Here is a 6,000-nt window from a genome sequence, read left to right as displayed (position 1 = left end):
CCACCCATCCATCCATGCATCCCACGCATCCATCCACCCATCCATCCATCCATCCATCATCCATTCCATCCATCCATCCATCCATCCATCCATCCATCATCCATCCCATCCATCCATCCATCCATCCATCCATCCATCATCCATCCCACCCACCCATCTACTCATCCATCCATCATCTATCCATCATCCATCCATCCATCCATCCATCCATCATCCATCATCCATCCATCCATCCATCCATCCATCCATCATCCATCCCATCCATCCATCCATCCATCCATCCATCCATCCATCATCCATCCCATCCATCCATCCATCCACCCATTCATCCAAGATTTACTGAGTACCCATTATGAGCCAGGTAAGCACTGTGCCAGTGCTAGGTTCAAGCCCCAGCCAGTAAGAAATGAGACACAGTCTTTGACCTATCCGGTCTCACCAGGGAAAACCTATCTTTGTCAGATAATGAGCAGTATGATGAGAGCCACAAGTGTAGGAGGGCATGGGTGAGTTGAACAGGGGCCAGAAAAAGCGCAAAGCTGGGTATATATTGCTGGGTTTCAGCCCAACTAGGAAAGCAACCTAGAAACTCCCTCTTCTACCTCCTAAGCCACTCCTCCTAAGCTCCATCTTTGCCCCATCAACATCGCAACATTTGTCAACATTACAAACTCCTGTTCATCGGGGTCAGTGTTTCTCCCTGTAACACATTCTTGTCACTTCCTGGGCCACAGAGGTCACTGATCCCCAAGGAAGGCCAATGTATCTGGATGCTATACTGGGCCTTGTGTTTGTCATGTGTTTGCTGGCTGAGTGCTGACTGCAATGTCCCCACTTTGGGAAGACTTCCTCAACCACCACCCAGCACCCCAACCCTGTCCCGGGGCCAGCAGGTTGCTCTCTTCCCTGCATTCCCAGAGAAACCTGTGTGTATCTCCAACTAGCCCCCCATCATTATTTGCCCTTTGGCTTTCTTCTGCACCAGGCTATGAGGCTGTAAGCAGGCCTTACTTTTCTTGGAGTCTACCAACAAGTGGGGTATGTGGTGGGTACTCTGTTTCTAGCTGGTTTCAGGAATAAGTGCAACGGCAGAATGGGTGAGAAAATCTAGGTCTGAGTCCCAGCGTGGCCGATTCTAGTCAAAGTCCTCAGACAAGAGCAAGATGAGAACTCAGGGTTGGTATGCAAATGGTCTCATCTTGTGCTCCCGCTTCAACCCCTTGATCCTGGAGTAGCTCTGGATTTAGTGAGAAGAGTATAATGACTGATTCTCAACGTCTGGATTGGAGTCAGGGAGGAATGTCAATGGGTGCTTCTCATTTCTGATATCCCCGGAAAGCCATTTTCCTCTTTAAGGCTTTGTTTTTTCCCCATCTGCAAAACGAGGAGACTAGACTCAATTATATCTGATACTCTAGGATCTGAGCCCTGCATCTCTCCTAGTGTTACCTTTCTTCGGGGACAGGAGCCACGTGCCAGTCTAGCCCAGGGCCTGGTACACAGCAGGTGCTCAGTGAATGCTGGTGGGACGAAGAGTCCTCCTTGGTCATTGTGAGACTGGAGGGAGAACAGCTTTTCCACCCAGGCTAATATGAGGAAGTTGGGGCTGACAGAAACTAAGTGAAGGTTCATGCACAGAGCCAGCTACAGCCTCCTCTAGTCCCTGGGTCTTCTGACTCCCAGGCCCGTGGCTCTTGCCCCTGGTTGGTTGCACATACCTATCCAAGCAGATATTTCCCCCGATGCCAATCAAATAATGGCCCCAGCCACAATCAGTGTTACATTTTGATTCCACAAGGCATTTTTAGCATCCTTATTGCACTCTAGCCTCATGAGGACTCTGGCAAGAGAGAGTGCTGACCTTCACCCTCCATCGACAGACTGGGACACTGACGCTCAGAGAGGGCATGTGATTTGCTAGGGTCACACAGACCCGGTCTCAAACCCAGGTCTTCCGTTCTAAGACCTCATGCTCTATCCACCTGCCCCTTACCAGCCGGTTCCTCTGTCCCACTGCTCTCTGCTCTCTCTCCTCACAGCCACCTCTACATTTTCAATAAAAGAGCAGACAGATACATGAAGTGTAACAGGAGCTAAGCTCTCCTCTCCTGTGAGGCCAAGCCCCACCTTGGGCCTCATCTTTGAGGGAGAGGCCTTGGAGGGGAGAGAAGGGGTCATAAGACCCGAGCAGCAGGGTGCCGGCTAGAGGACTGGCCTCCCAGGTCCTTCCCTGCGACCCCAGCCTGGGCTTACACCAGCTGGGTAAACAGGAGCCAGCCCATCCAGGGGTGGGGGGAGGGCATTCCTGCCCCTCTCAGATTGCCTGTCTGTTGCTAAGGATTCTGGGAAGGAGGCGGGGAAGGCAAAGGTGAGCAGGCACACAGAAGGACTGGTCTGGAACTGTCCTCAGGAAGATAGGGATGACCCGGAAACAGACAGGAAAATGGCTGGACCTCGTCTGGCATCCACGCTCTGCCCTCTCTCCTGCTCCATACAAGCCTGCTTTCATCTTACTCTAAATACTCTTCAACTCTGGGTATGTAACTTGGTCTCCTGTGACTCAACTTTCCCATCTGTAAAAAGGGACTAGGGAGAAATCCTTCAGGACCAGAGACACTCTTTTTTTTCCCATCCCCACCTTCTTTTTAGAGACCCAGACCCTCCAGGTGGAGAAACTCCTATAAACTTATGATATAATTACCCCCTTGTCCCCACTCCACACAGCAGTCGGCCGGACCAGGGAAAGCAGGTGTCTCCGTGTGTCTCTTCCTACCTCCCGCACCCCTGTAGGACTTTGTCGGCATCTCTGAGAACATGAAAACGCTTTCTGCCTTTCTTATCACTGCCCTGGACTGCCCACCTCCTGAGCCTGGTGGCTTTTAAAGGCAGGGCTCTGTCTTAACCTTCTCAGTATCCCTAATGCCCAGCACAGGGCCTACAGAGTAACAGGTAACCATTACGGAGTTCTTCGCGGGAGGGAAGAAATAGGAAAGAGTGCTGATTACATCCCCTCTCCGGCCCCGGGTGGAAGCTCCAAAATCCCCTCCTTTTCTTGAAACACACAGAAATGGACAGACACCATGTGGGCCCCGGCAGAGAGGGCCAGGTTTTGAACCATCTGGTGGAATCCAAGGCCACAGAGCACAGGGGGGCCCCAGAAGGTCAAGTTCAATTAATGGCTGGCTGATCCTTGACCCAGCGGCCGCCATGACGCACTTCCTCCCGCCTGCAGGATAAAAACCGCCAATGCAGAGGGCGGACTGGCGCACCACTGAGGCACCCTCCCAGCCCCACAATGGCGATCTCCCCCCCACGGTGTTCCCAAATGCTGGGAGATGGGGACAAGCAAGGCGGCCCTGATGTCTTGTCTGGTTCATCTTGGTGCCTCGAGGGCCTGGTATCGAGCGGGACTCGGCCAAGGCCCGGAATGAGTGGCTGACCCCGGCGCTGGACCGGGAGCCGAGCGCTCAGCAGGCCTCCCCTCGGACAACACATGCTCTGTGAGTGTAGACGATCAGAAGGCTTGGGGAAATCAAAAGCAGCTCCTCAGGAAAGGCCGGGGCCCCCGCTGGAGAGGCTGCTCTGCGGGGCTGCTGGGCCCCCAGGCCGGTGATTCATGTCTCGCTTGCTTGGGGTGGGAGCACGAGTCTGAGCTGAATTCATAAGACCTTCTCTGTTTTATCTCACAGATGTTTCTGGGATGGATGTGTCAAGGAAAAAAAAAGGCTGAAGTTGAAAAATCCCAACTCAGCACATGTCCTCCAGCCCCTGGAGACGTGACAAGGGATTAAAACGCCTTTCTCCTCATTTGCCCAACATCTCAGGAGAAAGCTAAATTGCATGCCCGTCAGGGCTGTTCTGGGCACCTGCTGGCTACGAGGACGACCTCCTCATTAGTGCAGCTTCCCTCTGCAAGCAAGTGCACAGAAAACCGTGTTATGGGTACGCGAGGGAAAGTGTGTGAGCGGGTGGGGTGTCACCCACCCCTCACTCGGTAAAGCCCACACTCGGTAAATGCGAGCTTCCGAGCTCCTACTGTGCCGGGCACGGCAGCCAGCACCCTGCCATTTTATCCTCACTGCCCGGTGAGGTTATGCTCTTCTTTTCCCATTTTCTAGAAGATTCGCCTCCATACAGAAGCACAGGCTTACACACGTACACGTTTACTTGTGTGCACAAAACGTGCTCATATATACACCTCAGGCTTTCTCCATACATGCATATGCAGACAGAGCTACACACAGGCATGTACCTTCATACATACGTGTCTTTGTGTGTGTGTACACTCTCACGTGACGTCCTTACTCACGAGATGGGCTGTCCATTGAGCTCCTTTCCTACAAGTCACTTTGCTTCTAGTCCTATTCTTTATGTCATCCATAATCCTGGGAAGGCAAAAGGTGTTCTCTACATTGGGGGTCGGCAAACTATGGCCCGCTGGCCAAATTCGGCCTGCCACCCGTTTTTGAAAATAAAATTTCCTGGAACCCAGCCATGCCCTTTGGTTATGTATTGCCTGTGCTTGCTTTTCTGTTACAATGGCAGCGTTCTGTTATATATGAACTCTCCAGAGCGTAACAGTTTGCTGATGGTGAATCTGCATGTTTCATAGAAAGAAACTAAGATTTAGCTAGGGTATTTCACTGTCCAAGGTCATGGACCAGGTAAGTGTTTAGTTAGCTGAACACCTACCTGGCCACATACCAGGCCTCTTCCCTTTTGGGTGTCTTTGTCGGTGTGACCTGCAATTCTGCCTCCATACTTGTCACCCTCGGCCCCTGTGTGCTTCTGCACCTGGGGGAAGGCTGGTGGGTCTGCCTGAGTGCATCAGGAATATGCAATGTTTTTAGGTCGGGTTCAAAGTTCTTATATACAGGTCATTCGAGTCTAATCATTTGTGTCTACTTAGTCACTTTCCGGGAAAGCTATGCTACAATAGCTTACTAAGAACGTGAACTTGAAAATTTCTTCTTGTAAGTATATCAGTTTGAGTGTTTTCTTAAAATTGTTTTGAGGGGTGCCTGGGTGGCTCAGTCATTTAAGTGTCTGCCTTCATCTCAGGTCATGATCTCGGGGTCCTGGGATCAATCCTGCATTGGACTCCCTGCTCAGTGTAGAGCCTGCTTCCCCCACTCCCTCTGCCAGTCCGCCCCAGCTCATGCTGTCTCTCTCTCTCTCTCAAATAAGTAAATAAAATCTTAAAAAAAAAAGCTTAAAAAAAAAAACTGTTTTGAAACTACGCAACTTCAGGATTATTATACCTTCCTGGTGAATTATTCATTTTGTCATTAGTAATGACCCTCCCTGTCCCCAATAATGCTTCTTGTCTTAAAATCTTTTTATTCCCCAACACTTATCTTGCTCCCAGTTTTATTACAGAAAATATTTTCTGATACATCATTTTATATCCCTTTACTTACACTCTTCGCACATCATTATCTTTTAGTTGTGTCTCTTATAAACAGAGGTGGGATTTTTCTCCACCTAAACTAAGAATTTCTGTTTTTAAACAATTGAGTTTAATTCATTTTTATTTATCGTGGTTACTAGTAGACAGTTGATGCTTGAACAACACAGGTTTGAACTAAGTGGGTCCATTAATACATGAATTTATTTTAGATAAATATAGGACAGTACCATACATGTGTTTTCTCTTAAGATTTTTTAATAATATTTTCTCTGGCTTACTGTAAGAATATAGTATAGAATACAGATAATATACAAAATATGCATTAATCGACTTTATGTTATTGGCGAGACTTCTGGTCAACAGGAGGCTATTATTAGTAGTTAAGTTTTGGGAGTCAAAAGTGATGCACAGATTGACGACTGTGTGTGTTGGGAGCAGGGTTGGTGCTCCTAAATCTGGCATTGTTCAAGGGTCAACTGTATTTGACCTTATTTGTACTATCTTATGTGTTTTATTTACCATCAGTTTAAAACTTTTTTCTCCTTTCTTGCCTTCTGTGGCATTGGTTGAATTTTCTTTATGTTCTTTAA

The 6,000-nt window shown here is 49.0% G+C and overlaps 1 protein-coding gene and 1 long non-coding RNA gene across 4 annotated transcripts in view; one reads left to right on the top strand and one right to left on the bottom strand.

Annotated features, from left to right (window-relative positions):
- LOC116871170 overlaps nucleotides 1–3,926 on the top strand; it is a 16,267-nt gene extending 12,341 nt beyond the window's left edge. Inside the window, exon 3 of the long non-coding RNA XR_004383350.1 lies at nucleotides 3,690–3,926. This is a non-coding gene — a long non-coding RNA (uncharacterized LOC116871170). The remainder of the gene's footprint in view (nucleotides 1–3,689) is intronic.
- EPHB2 (EPH receptor B2) overlaps nucleotides 1–6,000 on the bottom strand; it is a 182,605-nt gene that overhangs the window by 64,232 nt on the left and 112,373 nt on the right. The window lies entirely within an intron of this gene.

This window comes from Lontra canadensis, unplaced genomic scaffold (assembly GCF_010015895.1).
Source record: "Lontra canadensis isolate GAN:19392208 unplaced genomic scaffold, GSC_riverotter_1.0 scaffold25, whole genome shotgun sequence".
Taxonomy (NCBI): domain Eukaryota; kingdom Metazoa; phylum Chordata; class Mammalia; order Carnivora; family Mustelidae; genus Lontra; species Lontra canadensis.
The sequence above is the reverse complement of the archived record's forward strand: the minus strand, read 5'-3'. Positions and strand labels throughout refer to the sequence as shown.